This window comes from Tenebrio molitor, unplaced genomic scaffold (assembly GCF_963966145.1).
Source record: "Tenebrio molitor unplaced genomic scaffold, icTenMoli1.1 SCAFFOLD_183, whole genome shotgun sequence".
In the NCBI taxonomy this organism is placed as follows: domain Eukaryota; kingdom Metazoa; phylum Arthropoda; class Insecta; order Coleoptera; family Tenebrionidae; genus Tenebrio; species Tenebrio molitor.
Genome location: NW_027184111.1, coordinates 19,321 through 43,132, shown reverse-complemented (window position 1 = coordinate 43,132; position 23,812 = coordinate 19,321). Strand labels below are relative to the sequence as shown.

The 23,812-nt window shown below is 45.6% G+C and overlaps 1 non-coding gene across 1 annotated transcript; it reads right to left on the bottom strand.

Moving 5' to 3' along the window:
- Positions 1 to 3,010: 3,010 nt before the first annotated feature.
- On the bottom strand, positions 3,011 to 3,130 carry LOC138140733 (5S ribosomal RNA). Its single transcript, XR_011162729.1, has one exon. It is a non-coding gene; the product is annotated as a 5S ribosomal RNA (ribosomal RNA).
- Positions 3,131 to 23,812: the final 20,682 nt, after the last annotated feature.

The following is a 23,812-nucleotide window of genomic DNA, read 5'->3' as shown; positions in this document are numbered from 1 at the left end:
TAGCAACATGGTCACTGCATTGAAACTTCAGAGTTCCTTCAAAAATTTGAATTTTTAATTTCAATTTTTTGAATCAATGATTTAATATAAAAATAACTATTGTGGAAAACAGCAAAAAATAAAATAATACCACTAATTGGCGGCTGGTCAGGATAGACCTAACGTTCGAAATTTAGAAAAATATTTTTTTTATTTTAATACTGTTACTTTTCTAATGAAGTGCGAAATAAGTTGTGCCCCATAGCTATCTTTTTTATTTTTCACTACGACAATTACAAAGTGTTGATATTCACAACTTTTCGTGAGCACTTCGATAGAAATGAACAAGAACGCAGGAAAATTCCACACCGAATATTAATATTCTGTCTTGGCCCATGTTTACTTTTATCTACCGCAAAACAAAATGTTCGGATTTGTCAGGGGTATTCTGATTTAAAAAAAGAAGAACATTTGACGAATATTTTAAGTCTCAAACGTTTGGAAAATAATGCAACAACAATTCATAGACTACAAAAAAGCCTATGATTCAGTACCACATTCATGGTTAATTAAAATTCTTAAAATTTATAAAATTAATATTAAATTAAATCACCTTCTTTATATGGATGACATAAAACTTAACAATAACTGAAAATCAATCAATATGTCGTGGTCATTACGAAAATTTAGAATATATAACTAAAGAAGGAGAAATCATTAAAAATTTAAATAAAGGAGAATTTTATAAATATTTAGGTATTAATCAATCAAATCAAATTAAATCTATTCTTTTGGTGTTATAAAATGGTCCAAAACTAATTTAAAGAATATAAATATTCAAACTAGAGTTCTCTTTACAAAATTTTGTAAACATCACCCCAAATCTGCTGTTGAAAGATTTAATTTACCACGCGAAAATGGTGGTAGGGGTTTTTCAAATCTAGAAATTCTACAACACAATCAAATTGCTTCACTAAAAAATTATTTTCTCAATAGAGCTCGTGATATGACACTATAGCAAATATAAAACAAAAGTCTTTACATGGGAGATATTTTAAAGAGCTGAGGGTTTTATATTTGCAATACAAGATCTTGCACCGTTTTGGCTCACAGCGAATATAAAAAACGTCATGATATATTCGCAAAAATTATACACATGAATTTAGCAGTTAAATTCAATTTATTAAAGGATACACAACCACATTACATTTATAAACCAGAAAGTTGTTTAGAAAATGACAATTACAAATTATATTTTGATCGCACAGTTTTAACTGACATTCACATTCAGCATAACAGACCAGACATTATTATTTTAAATAAACAACAAAAGCAAGCATATCTTTTAGATATAGCTGTTCCAAATTCACACAATATAACACAGACATATAATACAAAAATTAATAAATATATTATTATAATTTCAGCAACAGGAATAGTACCGCAATCTCTTTTTAAAAATTTAAAAATTTTGGACTTAGAGAACACATAAAACACAAAAAAGTCAAAATGTGGAGGCGAGACGCCGGTAATTATGTTGATAAGCACTGCACTACTGCCGCCGGGTGGAGGTGGGATACGAAAAGAAGATGCTCTCACTGCTCTCACTCACAATAAGTTCGGAAAAACCGAATTTTATTATCGTATTTAATTGACGTCACAGTTACTTTGGCGAAACAGGAGCTCGCTTTTCGAAGGCATGATGAAAAAGACAGACGAATCAATTTGATATATAAAACCTAACAGGAACGGCTGGTCCATGAGGTCATTTGGGTAATGACCCCCTAAAAAATAAAGGTTTTACCCAACACCAGCCGCGACTGCAATGTACACAAGACTATGACTGCTACATATTATGTTATTTCAACCAAATCAGAAGTACAATAATTTTGAAAAGTAAGTGCAATGTATACTTCTAAATCTATCTAAATTTATTAATATGTAATTTTTTTCAAAACTATCGATCTTTCTTTGAAACATTTTCAATTCACAATTCACTGTTGGAAGCGCTGTACTTTTTAGTATAAATACGTATACGAAAAATTAAAATAATAGTTGAATTAACACATCGTTAAATGTTACGAGGAACATAGTTTTTTGGATTACACAGCAAAATCTTGGAATTTCAGTCCGATATTACTCCATTGAGTCTTTGGACTCACAAATAAATACCTCGAAAAGCCGACAAACATCTGTCTAGAACTTTTCTAGTAACCAGAGGGTATCGTAAACGACCCGTGTTTAGACCTCTTTCGTGAAAGTGACCGACCGCCGGCGCCGCTCGATTTCGTCATAAATCTCAGCCGTACCCCCCACGATAATTGACAAGTCTGTCATACAGCCCTACCATTTAAAACCTTTATTCTCTTCGTTTTAAAAATAGTTTCGCATGGTTTTTCTCTCTTCTCGTTTTACAATGGTCCAGTGACTAATAAATGAGTGTTGTGTTATGAGTTTGTTCGAGCTCAAAAAAACGTGGTTCGAAATTGTTTAACGTTTAACGAATGGTAAGTTATTCTAGTTTTTATGTTGGTCTTAACGTGTTAGGGGCCAAGAATACAACATTGTCTGTCCATTATAACATAGAACTGATATGTTGAATTCAGATCTCTAATTATTTAAAAACCAAAAAAATAAAGCAGCAGTCAAAGTGGCATGTACGCGTAACCTAATATATATTTTTTTTACATTAAAAGATCGCCGTCTTCCTCGTCGCACTTACGACATTTGCATATGTTATCTTTGTTAAACTCACGGAAGGAATATAATGAACCGGTCACCCGTCCAAGTGCTGACCGCTGCCCGCGTGGCTTACCTTCGGTGATCGAACGACAACCTTTACCGTTTGACGAGTTTTTATTCTGCAATTGTTTACAATTAATCGACAAAAAAAATTGTTTTCTTAATTATCTAGTACTTAAAGCTATGAATCTACATTATACGGGTCTGTGCATGTTTCCGAATACCTGCACGAAAAACAAATCGGTTCGGTGGTTGCTATGGATTTCAAAAAAAAACAAAAAGTGTTGGGGGGCAACGGCACGCGGTGTTCCCAAGCGGTCACCCATCCAAGTACTGACCGCGCCCGACGTTGCTTAACTTCGGTGATCGGACGAGAACCGGTGCTTTTCAACGTGGTATGGCCGTTGCCGTGGTGTTTAGGTGTGATCGTTGGTGTAAAATATATTGCTTTTAACATTCCGATGCACGAATATGAACATCAAAACGCGATGCGTTTCGTTTCCGTATGCACTTACCCTCTGACGACCGACGTCGGACCGAACTAACGGGAAATCCCACAACAACCACCACGTCACGCTCTAACGACAAGAGAGACTACTAGACGGACTGGCGATCTCCCGCGTCGCACATTTTTCGACCGCCGGCGGCGGTGGAAAATCCAGAATTTCACCCCACCTACCGCGCTGCTTGCTCCGACGACGACGAGATTCCCACATTTGGATCGACCGAAATATGTAAGTAATATCAGGAAGTTCCGATTTTCGAGAGGAGACCTGTGTTTCTATTTACCTATCTATAATAATTATCGTTATAATCATCATATCATTATTATTATTATTAACATTATTATTTATTACCATTATTATTATTATTATTATTATTTATCGTCCCTCGGATTCGGCGATCTTCGAAAATCCAAGTTGGACCGTTAGACATTCGAACGCGGTGTGCGTGGCTGACGAGTTGTTATTTTTGGCGTTTTTTCTTCGATCTTCACCCCGACTTCGGACGACGCAGGTCGGACACGAAATTACGAAGAGAGAAAGACGGAAGAAAGGAAGAAAACCTGAAGATCCGTCGAAGAAAATATCGGAAAACTCGTAGGTGCGGCATCGGTCGGACGATGAAGACCGTCTCCTTTCGGATGATCCTCTCGACGGACTTTCGGCCGTCCCGAAGGGTCCGGACGGCAACGGGACCCGTCGTCGACTCGTCCCGTTTCAACTTCCGCCGAAAACGATCGACCTGAACGTCGGAGAGGCGGTTCGCGGCATCCTGTTGTCGGAATTGCCTCGGTTCGAACACCAGGTCCTTTCTGTGCTTCGACCGTTTCGGAAGCGTTTGGCGACGCGAAGATGTCGTAAAATCGAGAAGGTGGCGCGGTATTCCGGGAAGAGATGGACCAATATTTCGGCGAACGAAATATGGATTCCCGGAATCGACGCGTCTACCCCGCACCGCCGACGTAAACCGTCGGTCCCGAATCGAAACCGTGACGACCCGGATTTAGGGCTGGTGGTTGGAGGGGCGTGTACCTGATTCGAAACCCACCGACGTTCCGAGACGAACTTCGCTATCTCCAGGGAAACTTCGGAAACCGAGTTCGGCCAGCTTGATCACACGGTGGCGATGGTGATCGAGGAAAGAGGACGATGCCATCACGCGGGCAACGATTCCGAGGCCTGCAATTTCTTCGACGGCGGACGCGGTGCGCGTTCAGTCTTCCGTCCGCAGTGGCGACTATTTTATAAAGACTTAGAAAATTTTTTTGTTCAATTCTCGTTCACGAGGTGCTCGAAGTGTACGTGTGTGAGCAAGTGTTTTTTCAATAATTATTATTAACTTTTAACGTTTTAACGTGAAAGATGGCCGACGTCGAAAATCAAACAGCATCATCGGTCACCACCGGTTCCGCTGCCACCCCTCAATCCCACGCGAAGAAAGAGAAAAAAGCGAAAAATCCCAGGGCGAAACCGTCCCATCCTCCGACATCCGAGATGGTAAACAACGCCATCAAGGGACTCAAGGAACGCGGAGGATCGTCTCTTCAGGCCATCAAGAAGTTCGTCGCCGCAAATTACAAAGTCGACGCCGAAAAGGTCGCCCCTTTCATCAAGAAATATCTGAAAGGCGCCGTGGCGTCGGGATCTCTGGTTCAGACGAAAGGTAAGGGCGCGTCGGGTTCGTTCAAGCTCGCCTCGTCCACCTCCGGTGGTGCCAAAGTCGCCTCCGCCTCCGACAAGAGGAAACCCGCTTCGTCCGCCGCATCCAAGACGAAAAAATCATCCGCCAAACGTACCGCCGTCGCGACGACTTCCGACAAGGCTTCCTCGAAGACAGCCAAAAAACAAGCCTCCCCCAAAGCGAAGAAGACTGCTGCCGAAAAGAAGAGCGCCGTCGCTGCCTCCGCCGCCGCAGCGAAAGCCAAGAAATCGGCCGCCTCCTCGGCAGAAAAGAAAACTAGAGCCGCCCCGAAACCCCGATCGCCTTCCAAAGCGAAGAAATCTAACAAGGCTGGTCCGACTAAAAAACCCAAAGCACCCAAACCCAAGACAGCCAAAGCCATTCCTGTCAAGGTGAAAAAGGCCGCTTCGCCGAAGAGGAAAAAGTGAGAAACGTGGATGGATACTCGACTCATGTTCGTTCGGCTGTGCCTCGTTCCGACGTCATCATCGTACTACCGGCAACGGGGCACGCACAAATGGCCCTTTTCAGGGCCACACGATAATCTACGACGAAAAAAAGAAATAAAACTATCCTTACGGCGAAACCAAATAAAATAGATAGCATCAGCTGGCAGGTAGGTGATGACAGGATGCAATACGAACGACCGCAACCCAACCCGAATCGAGAGGACCGACCGATTATTGACATTTTTATTTTATTCATTTCCGGTTGAAGGGCGATATATTTTTTTTTTTGCCTGTAAAGTTTGAGGTTCTGAAAAGAACCGATTTTTTTGTTATAAAATTCGTGTTTCGTGTTGTTCTTCCGAAACACGATGTGGAAAAATTTAAGCGCGTTCACCCCGAATACGTCTGGCAAGTTGGATGTCCTTTGGCATGATGGTTACACGTTTGGCGTGGATGGCGCACAAATTCGTGTCCTCGAACAGACCGACCAAGTAAGCTTCGCTCGCTTCCTGGAGGGCCATCACGGCGGAGCTTTGGAAGCGCAAATCGGTTTTGAAATCCTGAGCGATCTCCCTCACCAAACGTTGAAAGGGAAGCTTGCGGATGAGCAACTCGGTACTTTTCTGGTAACGACGGATCTCACGCAGAGCCACGGTACCAGGTCTGTAACGGTGGGGCTTCTTGACGCCGCCAGTGGCGGGAGCGCTTTTCCTGGCCGCTTTGGTAGCCAGTTGTTTCCTGGGGGCTTTTCCTCCGGTGGACTTGCGTGCGGTCTGCTTGGTCCTGGCCATTTCGAATGAAACGAATGAAAAACAAAACTGACAATTATTAAAATCGACTCTGACGATCGTTAGACGTGCACGCGTCGAAAGGTAAACGGGTACTAAAAATTCCGCCATATTAAATTGTACTTTTATACGTGAACAAAGTCAACGGCTGACTTCGTCGATTGGTCGATGGTGAACCGTTGAATCTATATAAGGCTCCGTTAGTTGAAATTTTGCGGTAGTTGACTTCCTAGGGACGAGGTGTGCAGGTATTTTGTGTCAGTTGAAATTATCTGAAAAGATGACCGGTCGCGGTAAAGGAGGCAAAGGATTGGGAAAAGGAGGAGCGAAGCGTCATCGCAAAGTCCTGCGTGACAACATCCAGGGCATCACGAAACCCGCTATCAGAAGATTGGCTCGTCGTGGCGGCGTGAAACGTATTTCCGGTTTGATCTACGAAGAAACTCGCGGAGTCCTGAAAGTGTTCTTGGAAAATGTCATCCGAGATGCCGTCACCTACACGGAACACGCCAAACGTAAAACCGTGACAGCGATGGACGTCGTCTACGCTTTGAAACGTCAAGGACGCACCCTCTACGGTTTCGGAGGTTAATTTCCTGGCGCTCTTCACCGTTCGAGAAAACCAGAATAAAATACGAAATACAAAATCGGTTCTTTTCAGAACCACAAAATAAAAATAAGAGGAAAAAAAAGAAACATGATGTTCTTTCGAGAAACAACGGACAATTATTACTAACTGACTACCTGATAAATGTACCAAGATCGTAAACACCCCTTGCTTTCCTTTTGGCATTGCAGTCGTAAATGATAATAATACAAAAAGAAAAGATGCATCGGTCATTTTACGAAAAAAAAAAGCTATAGTGGCCCTGAGAAGGGCCGATATTTTGAGTTTTCGCCACGGAGATGGATCGATCGTTCGTTTAAGGTTTCTTCTCGGTTTTTTTGGGTAAAAGTACGGCCTGAATGTTGGGTAAGACACCGCCTTGGGCGATCGTAACTCCGGACAGGAGTTTGTTCAATTCCTCGTCGTTTCTGATGGCCAGCTGCAGATGACGCGGTATAATACGTGTCTTCTTGTTGTCACGGGCAGCGTTTCCTGCCAATTCTAGAACTTCGGCGGCTAAGTACTCCATGACGGCGGCCAAATAGACGGGAGCTCCTGCACCGACGCGTTCCGCGTAATTTCCTTTTCTGAGAAGACGATGTATCCTACCCACCGGAAACTGGAGACCGGCACGGCTCGAACGGGATTTCGCTTTTCCCTTCACTTTACCTCCTTTACCGCGACCTGACATTTTAAGTTCGTTCGTTAGACACCACGAGAAGTAATAAAACTGACGGACGGGACTCGTCGATTGTAAAAGCTGGTAGCTGTGCTTCGAATTTATAGCCTCCGTGATAGGAGAATAGGACGTGACGATTGGTGGGAGCCCGTTTTCAGGTGGGGTTCTGGTGAACACACTACCTATCAGAAAGGTGGTGGTGCAAAGTTAACGCACGCATGGCACGGCACAGTTCTGATCTTGCTTTCGTGAGTGACGGACGTGATTCGTCGAGTGTTCTGAGTGATCGTCAAGGCGATTGTTTGGTGTTTGTTGTGCTGTGCAGCGTTCCTGTGCCGAGACCGGTGTTCAGTACTCGGTCCGCACGGTTTGCGTATATATGTGCAGTGCTGCGCTCGAGCCCGGCCAATCGGCCACATAATTCACTGCAGCGAGGACCTCATTGGCGGAAGTGCCGTTCATCGGCGTTTTCGTCAACTCACCTCAAAGACCCCGTGCTTTTGCACCACAAACTTTAGTGCGTGAAGTGCTCGGAATTTTCCAACGCTTCGACCACGATATCGACGATGGCCCCCGCCACCCAACCCACCCTCGAAGATGTCCTGACCCACATGAGTGCCCAAATCGCGGCGCTCACGCGGGAGGTCAAGGAACTCCGCGCCCTCAAGGAGGATGTCGACGAGCTCCGCGCTTTCAACGACGCCCGCCTCGTACAGCTCGAGGAGAGCAACGAGGACTTGGTGTCCATGTCAGAGACCCCCAAGGTTGTCATCGTTCAACCCTCAGCCCCCCTCGAAGCCACCCAGCCCCCGGCAGACCAGGACATGGAGGAGCCTTTCCAGGAAGTGAAAGGTAGGAAACCTCGAAAGCGCCGCCCCTCTGTTGCGTCCCTAGAGGACCAGGCTGTTGAACCTGGTCCCAGCCACAGGCCTCCATCAGCGGAGGTCCCGAAGAAGGCCAAAAAATCAAGGCCCCAGGCCCCTCAGGCCACCCCCAATCGGCCCGCGCCCGCCAAACAAGTGGCGCAAAACAAACCTCCGGCGGAGAGCAAAATCCCGCCAATTATCATCCGCGACGCGGCAAAATGGGCGTCAGTTTCGAGCGCGATGACGACGCGCCAGATCAAGTTTTCAAAAGCGAAGACATGCATCGACGGTATTCGCGTGAACACCGTCACCGTCGACGACTTCCGAGCACTGACTCGCCTGCTCGAGGAGAGGAAAGTGCCGTACCACTCGTTCGCTCTCCCCGAGCAAAAAACCCTCAGAGCCGTCTTGCGGACGGTTCCGTGCGAGATCGCCATCGACGATGTGCGAGCTGACCTGGAGGAACAGGGCCTGGCACCGATCAAGGTGACCAGAATGACCTCCTCCAGGTCGAAAAAACCTCTGCCCCTGGTCCTCGTCGAGGTCCCCAAGGACAAGGGCGCGATTTTCGAACTGAAAGCCGTGTGCCACCTGTCGGTCACGGTCGAGCGGCCCCACAAAAAGGGGGCCCCAAGCCAATGCCACCGCTGTCAACGGTTCCACCATTCACAGCGACACTGTCACGCACTTCCGAAGTGCGTGAAATGCGGCGAAAGTCACGATACTCACTCGTGCGAGAAAACAAATGACGACGCGGCAAAATGCGCGAATTGCGGCGGTGCCCACACCGCGAGCTATCGGGGATGCCCCAGGTTCCCCAGGGGCCCCCAGGCCAAAAAATTTTCAGGATCAGCGGCACCCAAACCGCAACAGAAACCCGCCGCGGCCTCCGCGAAACAATCCGCGACTCCCGCAGCCCCCGTCAGGCCCTCAGCCCCAAAAACCGCCCCCGCGACCAAAACCGCGAACAACGACAACGCGTCGAAAAGCTTCGCGGACGCAGCCTCGTCAAAAAAGACCGCGCCCCCAACCCCCCCGCAGGCCACCCCCAAGCAGCCCCCCGCGATCGGTAAAGCCCTGACCGAAATCCTCAAAGCGATTCAGACGTCGAACACGAAGGAGGAGATCCTCCAAAACGTGCTCGCAATCATCCCGAAAATTCTTCTCGACTGTTAATGACAGTACAACAGTCAAGTGTTAGGTCGCTGCAGATCGCATTCCATAATGCTCGCGGTCTGCGAAGCTCCCGCAACGAGCTGGAAGTCTTCGCAGACGATCACGATCTCGACGCGTTGCTGGTCAGCGAGACCAAACTGCAACCCGGCACCCCAGACCCCAACATTCGGGGCTTCGAACTTTATCGCAGCGACCGCACTCGCGGTCCTGGAGGAGGAACAGCAATTTACGTCCGCCGTGGAATTCGCCACCATCAGATCGCGCTTCCCGTTCTCCAGAACCTGGAGGCCACCGCCGTGACAATCGCGACCGCGAACGGTCCATTGACGATCATTTCGTGTTACCACCCCCCGCGACTTTTGCTCCGGGAAAACGACATCAACGAAATTTTAGATTCCGGCACCTCGGTCATCGCCGCGGGCGATTTCAACGCCAAACACGAGGCCTGGGGCAGTCGAAGAGCGAATCGCAACGGTCGAATTTTAATCGAACACGCGGACAACATCGACATCCTAATTGAGGCTCCCCCGGAGCCAACATATTACGACGCTCGCGACTTTCACGCCGACACGCTCGATATCGCGCTGTTAAAAAACGTGCCATTTCAAACTCGTCTACATGCCTCTCAGGCACTAGACTCCGACCATTTGCCCGTGCTGATGCACATCGGTGACGAAGCAAACGACGCGAACAGAAACGCAACCGTTCAAATCACGAATTGGCCGCGCTTCGCGGAAATCCTCGAAACAGATTTCGGTCCGGTTCCCCGCATCGAATCGGTCGCAGACCTCGAGAGTGCAGCCGGCGCTTTCGAGGACAAAATCAAAACCGCCATGTCCGACTCAACTCGAACTCGCGTCGAGCCGCAGAAAAAAGAAAATTTGCCGCAATGGATCGTCGATTTAATTCGCGCAAAAAATCTCGCCAGGCGCCATGCCTATCGAACTGGCAGCGCCGCTGACAGGACGGAAGCAAACCGCCTCGGCAACGAAGTTAAATTCGCGCTCATCGATCACCGCAGTGATCGGTGGGAAAGAAAACTCAAATCCCTCACCGCGGAGGACAACTCGATCTGGAGAATGACGAAAGCGCTCCGTTCAAGCAAAAAGCCGCTACCACCGATTCACGGTACGCGCGGACTCGTTTTCTCGGATGACGAAAAAGCGGAAACGTTCGCTGACAGTTTGGAACTGCAGTGCAGACCGAACATCGCCGACGCCGACCTCGATCACATCGAGGAAGTCGAACACGAAATTTTCGAAATTCTTTCGGAACCGAACGACACCCCCATTACACCCACCTCACCGGAAGAGGTCCGCGAAATCATCGGATCACTAAAGGTGAAAAAAGCACCCGGACCAGACCACATCCCCAACACCGCGTTGAAATTACTGCCGGACAAAGTTGTCGTCGCTTTGACCGCAATTATCAACGCCAGCCTGCGACTCTGCCACTTTCCGTCCCGATGGAAAAGAGCAAACGTGATTTTTATCCCCAAGCCCGGGAAAGATCCGAAATTTCCGCAAAACTATCGCCCCATCAGTCTTCTCTCGAACGTCGGTAAAATCGTCGAAAAAGTTATTCTGACCCGGCTGGTCAGATTGGCTAACGACAACGCCGCGATCCCTGACGAGCAATTCGGGTTCCGCCCCAAACACTCCACCGCGGACCAATTAATTCATGTTACCGAATTCATATCTCACGGTATGAATCAAAACAAATCAACCGGCGCGATCTTTCTCGACGTGGCCAAAGCCTTCGACACCGTCTGGCACGATGGACTTGTTTATAAGCTCCACACGGCAGGCCTGCCGTTGGCGATGGTCAAACTCATCAATTCGTTCCTCCAAAACCGCGTTTTTCACGCGAAAATCGGACACGCACTCTCGACGGAACGCGCAATCGAAGCAGGCGTCCCACAAGGTTCGGTGCTCTCGCCGACCTTGTACGCAATTTTTACTGCCGACATCCCCAAACCCGACGGAACAAAACTCGCGTTGTATGCAGACGACACTGCAATCCTCACGCGCTCGGGGTCTCCCGAACTCGCGACGCAACGGCTACAAAACGCTGTTGAAAGTCTGGAAGCGTGGTTCCGCCTATGGCGAATCGACGTAAATCCAGAAAAGAGCAGTGCGATACTGTTCACCCGGCGGCTTCACCGCCCGGCCGGCCGAATTGTCATGTTCAACCGCGTCATCCCGTGGAAAACCGAGGTCAAATATCTCGGAATCAAATTCGACAATCACCTCCGATTCAACGCTCAAGTCGAGCACGCGAAAACTCGCGCCCAGGCTGTTCGTGGAAAGCTTAATTCGCTGGTTTGCCGGCGAAGCAAGCTGTCCACAAAGAACAAAATAACGATCTACCGAACGATAATCAGACCGGCAATGATGTACAGCGTCGCGGTCTGGGGTAACGTGGCTCACACGCAACTCCAGAAACTGCAAGTCGTACAGAACAAATTCCTCCGGGCCGCCTTCAACGCGCCGTGGTTCGTCAGAAACGCTCAACTCCATCGGGAAGCAAATCTTCCCACCATCAGGGAGTTCCGGCAAGATGTTGCAGGGAAATTCTTTGAGAATGCGGCTAACCACCCAAACCCCCTCGTGCGCGAAGCCGTCAACTACGACGAAAATGTAGCATACCGCCATCCGCGGCCAAAATGTGTGCTCCTCCGACAGGACTGAAGTGACATCACCACTTCCTGTCACTCGCGAAGTTTTTCCGATGTTTTTATTGCAGATCTCCGCGGACAAGCGCAGCTCTGTAACAATTAATAACCAATCATTTCCGAGTATGTTTCAGATTCCATGCCAGGGCCGACTCCAGTTCCAGAGGACCAGGTAATGCGTATTTCAAACCGGGTTAATTTTTATAGTTTCTTCTATATCGATTTTCTCGAGCGTTCCCCCATTTCTTCTTCGGCTCCGACGAGGGGTTTTTTACTGTGGTTTTTTGACCTCGTTGTAACGCACAAGCGGGAGCATTCCGTCGACGTCTAAAGTCGGTCCACAGCCGCACCCCCCACTCGCGCGCGATTTTTTGTATTTCTCAAAATTTTTCCCCACCGTACTCCCGACCTGCTGGATTCGCAACTGGAGGCTGATCAGCTAGGGGGTACGGTAACCCGATACTTGACAAGTCTGTTGATCAGCCCTACCAATCAATGTGTAGGCGCCTGCTATTCAGATCGGAGAAAGATGAGTCCCGGACTCGCACTCCTAAAGGTCAGACAAATTATTTATTTAACGCACGCACACGAGTCAGAGCAGTTCGCGAGTTTGTTGAATCGAATTGAATTGAAAAATGCCGCCGAAGACAAGTGGTAAGGCAGCCAAGAAGGCCGGGAAAGCTCAGAAGAACATTTCCAAGAGCGACAAAAAAAAGAAGCGCAGGAGGAAGGAGAGCTATGCCATCTACATCTACAAGGTGTTGAAACAAGTCCATCCCGACACCGGTATCTCTAGTAAGGCTATGAGCATAATGAACAGTTTCGTGAACGACATCTTCGAACGTATCGCCGCTGAAGCTTCCCGTCTGGCACACTACAACAAACGTTCGACGATCACCAGCAGAGAAATTCAAACTGCCGTGCGTCTGTTGTTGCCCGGTGAGTTGGCCAAGCACGCCGTCTCCGAAGGTACCAAAGCCGTCACCAAGTACACCAGTTCGAAATAGATGTTTTTCGTTTTCGACACATTTATAAACGGTTCTTTTCAGAACCACAAAAACTCTCGAACAAAAAAGAAAAAGACGTGAAACAGCGATTTTTAATTAACTTTTATTATGTCATTATTATTATTATTAGGTTTCATGCATTATCGGTATTTTGCACCCATGCCTATCCAACTTGTAGTTATGTGGTTATTGTATTCGAAATAATTTAGTTGATTGAGGTTATGTTATGAATAAATTTCTATTTTGCCAGAATACAACTCTTCGGAAGAAGAAATCAAATAAACAATCGTACATCTGCTGAACAACCTAGTTGATGGTTGATGGATTTGCATTACCCAGCATATAGCCTAAATGTTCATCTTTAGTGAAATTAAAATTACTTAGCTTTTTTAAGAAAGAAAAAATTAGAACGAATTCTCATCGAAAAAACCGCGATTCCTACAAATGATACAGATGGTTTTGTAGTCGCGTATGTTATTGAATACAATGAGCCGACATTTTTCCGACTCTTTGTTTCATCGAAAACGTTGTTGACATTAGCAAGGAACGTTAAGGATTCCCTGAAACAGACAATTTCACTGTTTTGGAATAGCAGTATGTGCAAATGAGAGGACAGAAGACTTTGAAAAAAGGAGTGAACAAAACTGTACTTTAGTACAGAATGTTATGTTTATTTTAATTTCAATTGTTCCTGTTTTAATGAGATTTTTTATGTTCCTAAATCATTTTCTATTTTTTTTTTCATTAGAGAAGAGTTATTGTCGAGTTATTATCTCTACCTAGCATAAAAATTAAAATACTTTGCAACATTACGTTATTATACATTGCATATCTGACATAAAATACTTGCAAAAATTACTTAGCTAATTAATATTACGCATGACAACTCACATTATTTACTTTGCAAAACATTATAGAATACATAACAGATAATTGTGACCCTGTGTATTGTTCATTGGAATTAAAATAAAAAAAACGTGATTTCGTCAATCGCCGTTATTTGCGACTTCAGGCAACTGTCGCTAAGAGCTATTTTTGTTTCTCCGTTCAATTTCCCGATAAAATCGTCGACTTAGTTATTAACTAAGTTCTTCAGTTAGGTGGTATCAACAATACCACAATAGCCATGTTGCCGGAGTTTTTTGATAAAAGACTTGCTAGTTGGAATACAGAAAATATTTACCAAACACCTATTCACGATAATAAACCGGGGCACTATTGTGGGTTTTCGGTTGGTTTTATATTATATTAGGTACTCACCCTTCGTAACGTGTCTCCACGAAAAAACGTCACTTTCACACTAACCACCTTTCGTTTTAACTCTCGCGACGATAACTGAAATGTTGACGCGCGCCGGACAGATTCACGGACATACAACCACCCACCCACCCCGCGCCCCGGTTTCCGTCTGGACTGGTTCTGTCGTCCGAGTGAGTGCCAAAAATTAGCGTTCGTCTATTAAATGATTGTCGGATGATGATTATTGACGGACACTTTTATCGCACCCGATCACACTTTAGTTACTACCTACGTTTAGTATCGACGACGCATCGTTTCGATTATTGAAATTCGAATTGAATTTTTTTTTTTTCTAGTTTTCGACGTAGATTCGCGTGACACAAATATTATGAGCCTTTTTGGATCGATTTCGTGTGCATCACGCCATTTCTACGGGCGAACGTGAATGTGTGATGTTGACGTGATGGAAGCAACGTTTAGGCAATCCGCATTACGTATTACTATCAATTATATTTTAAACGAATGAAAACTTCAATTCAGAAGTGTGATAATCCCGATCCATTCAAGTTTTGTTAATTTTAGATTAAAAATGCGTGAGTATTGTACTATTGCTAACGATGCCAAAACATCGCATATTCAATGTAAAAAGAACAAGAGCAACGGGCCATTAAGTTAATTTAAAAATAACTCGTACCGGATAAGTCGAATACGTATCCAGGGAAAATTTATTAATTTTAAAATTGACCGGCGGAAACAGGTTCTCGCCTCCCACCACTTTTGTGTAGCGGCCGCCAAATCAATTTTGTTTTTATATAATTGATTCAAAAAATTGAAATTCACGCATAGTTATCTGTGCCTGAAGTGGGTCATTTTCATTGCATTGTTAGTAAGATCGAAACCATAGAAACCATACAAAACGCATACGACTATTTCTGTTTTTCATTTCACGCACTGTTTTTTATTAGTTACCTAGCAACATGGTCACTGCATTGAAACTTCAGAGTTCCTTCAAAAATTTGAATTTTTAATTTCAATTTTTTGAATCAATGATTTAATATAAAAATAACTATTGTGGAAAACAGCAAAAAATAAAATAATACCACTAATTGGCGGCTGGTCAGGATAGACCTAACGTTCGAAATTTAGAAAAATATTTTTTTTATTTTAATACTGTTACTTTTCTAATGAAGTGCGAAATAAGTTGTGCCCCATAGCTATCTTTTTTATTTTTCACTACGACAATTACAAAGTGTTGATATTCACAACTTTTCGTGAGCACTTCGATAGAAATGAACAAGAACGCAGGAAAATTCCACACCGAATATTAATATTCTGTCTTGGCCCATGTTTACTTTTATCTACCGCAAAACAAAATGTTCGGATTTGTCAGGGGTATTCTGATTTAAAAAAAGAAGAACATTTGACGAATATTTTAAGTCTCAAACGTTTGGAAAATAATGCAACAACAATTCATAGACTACAAAAAAGCCTATGATTCAGTACCACATTCATGGTTAATTAAAATTCTTAAAATTTATAAAATTAATATTAAATTAAATCACCTTCTTTATATGGATGACATAAAACTTGTGACCAAAAGTTGGCCAGTGACAGCTCCGGGCTCCCAGGGGGTTTTTCGGGGCAGAGGGCGTGGGTTCGGATTTTTAAAAAATGGGCGCCAGGCAGCTATTGTCTTGAGCTGGTTGTTGCTTGTCCAGCTGCCGGGACAAGTGCTCTGATCTTACTCGTCGAAGGTAGTTAAAAGCAAACGCTTTTAGATCGTTAAACAAATTTTGGTTTATTCGGTTACTGCAAAATTATCCACAGAACAGTATTTGGTGGTTCGGTACTGGTTCACACGAATGCGATAATGGTTCGCTTGTAACTACTAGATGAAAATTGAAAGATGCGGAACCAGTACTTTTAGGTGGCCTTAATATCTACTTTGGTCGTAACCAGAAAAGCTTTTCTTTCACATGTGACCGAATCTTAAACTAAACATGATATTCTTCGACGAAATAAAAGATGTTTTGATTCCGGATGAGAAACCTCCCGAACTTAGACTTCCTTCTGATCGAGCTAATTATTAAATGTAAACTTAATGAAACCCAAGGTCAAGATTGGGGTGTCACCTTGACAAAAAAATTAAAATTGATCCTGATAGGAAAGTTTAAATCGGTGAAGTTCCGAAACGTTAAATTTGACTGAAATTTCTTTTAAATTGACATTGGAAATTGAATGAAAAGGTTCTTACAAAAAAATTCTAAACATTTGCAAAGTTTCAAAAAAATTAGTGAACATACAAAAATTATGAAAGCGAGAAGCGAGAAATTCGAGGCGTTCCTAAATTTTGCAATGCCGCGGTAAAAAAATATGGCGACTTAGCTTTATGACGGGTCTGTTGTCTCCTCGAATCGCGTCCTTTTGACTTGCGGTGTGACCTTGGCGATACGGTGCTCAAAATAAACGATCGCCTCTGCGAACGATGTTCCCCAAAAAAATGATCGCCTCTGCGAACGATGTTCCAAAAAATGATCGCCTCTTCGAACGATCTGGCTACGAATCGCCCTGCGAACGAATCGCCCTGCGAACGAATCGCCCTGCGAACGATCCCTTTCAGCGAAAAAGGGGGCTCTTGGCGCTAAATCGAAGTCCTTCCGGCACTCCTTTACTCAAAAATTTTCGGTACTCTAAAGTTGCGATACGGTACTGGATCAATTCATCCAAACGGGATTGACTCTAAACTGGATCGAACCACCCCTAATACATGGTCTTAGTGAAATGAATTCAAAATTGAACGATAATTACCTCTATAGTGCGAGGGGTCACTCGACCACGAACTCTAAAAGGCGCTTCGCTGGCGTCGCTTCGACGGCTCTCGACGAAGTGTCCGACTTCCGCGTTTTTAATCTCGGTACCGCAGTCCCATAAATCGCGAAAATCGTCACGCGCGCGATTCTCGACCTTATTCAGTTGTGCTATAAGGCGGGCTGCGCTTGCGTGGTACTGCGCAATCAAAAATGTGCATTTCCGGTGGTACTACACGTGCGCGTGTCATGACAGGTGGACCGTCATGGCGTCGGTTTGTTTACCTCGAAATTATACCGAGCGGGAGAATTCAGATTTTGGACGGTATTGTGTCGGTAAGTCGTGCACGTCTATCCTGATGTTAATTGCCGTAACTCGCAGGTCAAAAAAAGGACAGGAAGAAAGATGGGGTTGAAAAGAAGGAGATGACTTTCCGGCAAGTTACTAAAGAGGAAAAGGGACCCAACATTGCCGTACGGTCACCTATCGCTGAGAAGAGAAGAAGAGAAAGTGAAGAGAAAGAGAAAGTGAAAGTGGGGTTCTGAAAGATAGGTTGCAGCTCGCCAACCTAGAGGCGTGAGGCCACCTCAGCCTGACATTTGCGGGGGTAACATGTGTTCTTCCAGCCCCCCCGTGGTGGCTGGCACAAATGACTCTAAATTGAAACTTTCCGCTTCCGGAATGAGCGACGTAAAAAACTTGAAGGCAGGGTGGGCGCGTCGCGTCACCAAATGCCGTGCGTTAACTGCTAGTTCCGGGTCTTCGAACTGCGATCTATCAGCCCCGCGAGCATAAGTAGGACCTCGTGGCCTCCTACTCCGGCCAATCGCCATTGTGGCGTTTCGTAACGCTACACTACCCCCCTCCTCAAAAAGAAAAAGGAAAAGGTAACTCAGTTGCCTTTTACTTTTTACAAAAAAACGAAGATGAAGTCTTCACAAAAAAAAACGTCAAAATTTGATCACTGGAAAAGTTTTGGTTTTCGCCACGAAAATGGCTTGTCGATATCTGCGCGTATCAAACGATTGAAAACTGAATCTCAATGTCAATTAGTACTTGAGTACTGCGGTATGATGTAAGTCAAGTCCGGTTAAATGTCATAATTTGGGGTTCTTAAATAAACTTTTCCTGAACAAACTCCACGGTAAAATTTTACTGTCGTCAACATTCCAAAAGAGGACAAAAGAATTTATCGAAAAATTGAACGGTACGAAAAAGTGAAATGCAAAGCTCGCTACGGTTCTTCGGCTTCTGCCAGAGATCCTCTGAATTCTTTCAAATCTTTCATGTGCCAAACACCTAGATCTGCGCGGTTCTCATCTTCGAGAGCGTACGCGAGTTTCGATAGTTTTCTCGTTATCGTGCACAGCACGTAGCGTGGCGCTAATTTTTGCGCAAAGTCTTTCGCAGCGCTGGAAAGTACTTTGTTGCGTTTCCAAACTTTGTCGCCTACAAAAAATTCAGCGTCGCGCTTCCGAAGATTGTACGAGCGTTCGTTGCGTTCGTGCGCTTTGTGAAGGTGCTGGGTTACATCCTGCAAGATGGTCTTGAGGTGTTCTAAATTTTTCGCGTGATCTTCGCGATCAGCTGTCGTCAAGGTTTCCGGATTTTCCGCTACTTTGCCGTAAAATTCACCGGTACAGGGTACTACCCTACCAAAATTGAGAAATGCTGGACTGAATCCGGTCACTTCGTTGACCGCTGTGCGAATCGCGTACCCGATCTTTGCCACCTCGGCATCCCACTTTTTGTGAGCGCCTTTGACGTAACTTCGTATGGCAGTGCCAACTGTGCGGTTGTATCGCTCCACAGGGTTGCTCTGAGGGTGATACTTGGCTGTGAACCAGATCTTTTGAACTTTGTAGTTCTCGCAAGTCTTTACAAATTCGTTTCCGACAAACTGCTTGCCGTTGTCGACCAAAATGAATTGCGGTACACCATACACAAGGAAAATTCCGTTCTCGATACATTCTGTAACTTTTGAGCTCGTAGCTTTTCGTAACGGAAATAGTACAACGTACTTCGTGAACCAATCTACGATCACTAAGAGATACGAATATCCTTTCGTGGACGTCGGTAATGGACCAATCAAATCAACGGAAATCATTTGCCACGGAAACTGAACCTTTTTTTCTTTTCCCATAAGCCCTGCGCGAGCGGTGTTCGGTGCTTTTTGCTCATTGCAAACCTTGCAGTTTCGAACGTAACGAATGACTGAACGACGCATTTTCGGCCAAAAGTGATTGATGGATAACCTTGAAAGTGTCTTGTAGTACCCGAAATGAGCTGATGTCGGTGCATCATGACATGATTCTAAAATTTTTGTTCTTTGATTTCGCGGTACTAAAAGCTTCCACTCCGGGACGTTGCCGGGTAGTACAATTTTGTTCGGTACGAATCGATACACGAAACCGTTCTCGACTTTCCATGATGGATTTCTTTGAGGATTGGCGATTATGTTGTCGCGAAGTCGCGTGTACGACTCGTCCAAATCATTCAAGTTCACGCCGAGAAAGCTGTCAATGTCTACCGCAGCAATTTCTGCAGGTAGTCTCGATAGTGCGTCCGGTACTACATTGAGCTTGCCCTTACGATGGACCAAATCGAATGAAAATTGATTGAGCTTGACACTCCATCGCGCTAACTTGCCTGCTGGGTCCTTCATTCGGTTTAACCAGAGCAAAGAATAATGGTCCGTCACGATCGTGAAATGGGTGCCCTCAACGTAAGGTCTGAACTTTTCCAACGCGAACAAAACGGCTAAACATTCTCGTTCCGTAACGCTATAATTTCGCTCGGCTTTTGTTAGCGAACGGCTGGCGTACGCGATCACTCTCTCATCTCCGTCTAAATCTTGCGTTAAAACTGCTCCTAGACCGGTGTTTGAAGCGTCAGTTTGGATCACGAAAGGTTTCGAGAAATCAGGACTTGACAATACGGGTGCTGAAACAAGTGCATCCTTGATTTTCTGAAAAGCTTCCTGAGCTTCAGGAGTCCACTCCGTTTTCTGTCGCTTTCGCTTTCCGGTAAGTAACGCGTTTATCGGGGACATGAGGGTCGAAAAATGAGGGATGAAACGCCTATACCAAGAACACATGCCTACGAAACGTTTGATTTCGGTACTAGTCTTCGGGACTGGATAGCTCACCATGGCCGCTACTTTGTCTGGATCGGTACCTAGACCATGTTCATCGACAATGAAACCCAAATATTTCAAACTTGAGCGGAAAAGTTGACACTTTTTCGCATTCACGGTGAGTTTCGCGTCTCGAAGACGTCGTATCACCTCCCTCAAAACTTGTACGTGTTTCTCGAATGTCGGGGCGATAATGATTAGATCGTCCAGGTAAACAAAGACGTGAGGTTCTAGTTCAGGTCCGAAAATTCTGTCCATGAGACACTGCTGCCTCTGGGCTGCGTTTGTCAGTCCGAACGGTAATACGTTAAAATGAAAAAGACCTCTGCCGGGAATCGCAAAAGCTGTCTTCGGTCTAGACTCTGAATCTAACGGGATTTGCCAAAAAGCGTTCTTGAGATCGATCGAACTGATGTACTTTGCTCCTCGCAACATACTGAGAATCCTGTCGACACGCGGTAATGGGTAACTGTCACGTTTTGTCACGGCATTGAGCCTGCGACCGTCAAAGCAAAGTCGGTATTCACCGGAAGATTTCTTTACTAACAAAATTGGAGAAGACCACGGACTGTCAGAAGGCGATATGACATTGTTCTCGAGCATGCGGTCAATTTCTTTGTTGACTTCCGCAAGCATGTACGGAGACCACCAATACGGACGTTGTTTGATCGGTAATGCTTCTCCCGTGTCGATTGTGACTGTCATTTTGTGTGTCCTCCCTAACTTTCCGTCGTTGCTCAACAAATCTAAATTTTTCCGGATGATCTCGGTGATCTCATGCCGATCCGCGCCACACTCCGTCACCGCGTCACATTCTGGTACTCTTACGATATCCGACGCAACTTCAATTTTGTGACCCGCGAAATCTATCTTGAGTCCGAATAATCTACAAAAGTCGCACCCTAATATGACGCTATGCTGAAGATCTGGCACGTAGTAGACACGAATTCGCCGTCTCGACGAGTCTAACACTGCTTCTAGTTCGATAGCTTTGGTTACCGGATGTTGTTTTCCGTCGGCAGTTCTGATGGTTTTTAGCCGAGATGGGAAAGTTTTTCCACCCGCGCGAAAATGAATTAAATCGGCTCCTTTTCCACCAACTATAGTGCAATTCGAACCGGAATCCACGAGTCCTTCAGTTTCCTTATTGTTTAGACGCAGTCTGATAAATGGCCTATTGTCATTGGTTTTGCTGACGAAAATGGAAGCGGAATTTGCCCGAGAAGGCTTGCAAAACTCTTTGACTTCGTCTAACCAAGCGTTCCACTGGGTGTCCGTACGTTTCGCGATGATCGATGCGTTTACATCGGCCTTGGGATGTTTTAGGAACGTAGCACGGCCGCAAGTCTGCCGCGTCCCTACTGCGCGTTTCCCGACGGATTACACTTTTTGCAGGTCGCCAAGGTGACGTCTGGCTCCCCACAACGGTAGCAAAACTGCTTTCTTTTCAGTCGACAGTTCATGAACGAATGATTCGGCTGTTGACAATTCCAGCACTTGAACGACCTGGAGGACGAACTCGCGGGTTCACTCCGTCTGGCTGAATTGCCTGAAGGTTCCTTCACGACGATGGCGCGTGGACTCGCTTTCGCGGGTTCGCTCGCCCGAACATATGCCAACTCTGGCTCCAACACGCAAGATGACTTGGGTGCAGCGCGATGTTTCTGCCGCAAAGCCGATAACTCCTCCACTTTTTTGCACAACTTAATCAACTCCGGTACGGTGACAACTTCGGTGATGCTAAGCTGGTTAAGGTAACATGGAAGCAAATTCCTCCGAATCGTCTTTACCTTGGTTATCTCCGCCGGTGGTCGACTAAGTCTAGCAAAAAGCGTCTCCATAACCGCAACGTAAATGGTTATCGACTCGCTTTTGCCCTGAAGCCTGCCCTTGATTTCGTCCCACAACAATTCATCGAAATCCGGTGGAAGAAATTCCTGTTTCAACAACTGAACCACTTCGTCCCAATCGCTCAATCTGCTCCGAACAGAACGATACCAAATCAGCGCTTTGCCGCTAAAGAGATCAATGGCCGCGTTAAAAAGGTCCCTGTTGGTTGCGTTTCGCGCTACCGACAGTTCCTCTACCCGTTCCAAGAACTGGTTCACCGTCATTCCATTTTCCTCCCCGTTGAAAGATACGCCCCAGGTGTGAATTGGCACTAGTTTCGGTTCCGGAGATCTCGCGTGAGGGTGCACGTAAATGGGAGTAGTCGCGACGACTGGTGGTGCTTCCACCGTAACCGGGCTCGCTTCTGCTGCCTTGTCGTGAAGATCAGCTTCGAGCAACAAACATGTCGCGTACGCCTCATTTCTATACTCCGCATCTCGCTCGCGTCTCATTCGCCGAATGCGAAATGAAAGGTGCGTTAGACGGGTCTTCAACCGTTTGAAGATCATGTCTTCCGCCGTTCCTTCAAATTCTGTCAAAATCGTGCGTATGCTCTCAAGGGTGTCCTCAATGGCCTGGACCTCGGTGTCGTGATCATACTCTGCGTCATGAAGTGACAGAAAGTATTCGTCCGGTCGACCTAGTTCTTTGGACAGAGCTCTCGCTAACAGTTTCCTCTTATCGTCCTGGTTTCGGCTAGTCGTGATGCCGCGTATACGCAATTCATACGTCAGCTCGTCAGCTAGTAAATGCTTGACCTTGAATTGTTCGTCCATTTTGACGAAGACTCACCGCGATTCCACGGGTCGGTAACGCAATAAAAACGCCGGTCAAAACACTACCAAAAAACAGCGCGCAACACGATAGTCGATTCCGAGAAAAGGTTTTTGTCGTCGAGGGTACAAGATAAGACCGCTACTCAAACAATGAATTCGCCGCTAAATTTCCGCTTCTCATTAACACACAATCAAAAAATTCAACTTTCAATAAACCTTTACCAACTCCCTTTGCTCCGATTGAAAAAAGTGACTGAGCCTCAATGAAGATGAACGATAAACGAAAAATTGTGGTTGCTCCAAAAAATCGAGCCCCACGTTCTGGGCGTCAAAATTTGTGTGACCAAAAGTTGGCCAGTGACAGCTCCGGGCTCCCAGGGGGTTTTTCGGGGCAGAGGGCGTGGGTTCGGATTTTTAAAAAATGGGCGCCAGGCAGCTATTGTCTTGAGCTGGTTGTTGCTTGTCCAGCTGCCGGGACAAGTGCTCTGATCTTACTCGTCGAAGGTAGTTAAAAGCAAACGCTTTTAGATCGTTAAACAAATTTTGGTTTATTCGGTTACTGCAAAATTATCCACAGAACAGTATTTGGTGGTTCGGTACTGGTTCACACGAATGCGATAATGGTTCGCTTGTAACTACTAGATGAAAATTGAAAGATGCGGAACCAGTACTTTTAGGTGGCCTTAATATCTACTTTGGTCGTAACCAGAAAAGCTTTTCTTTCACATGTGACCGAATCTTAAACTAAACATGATATTCTTCGACGAAATAAAAGATGTTTTGATTCCGGATGAGAAACCTCCCGAACTTAG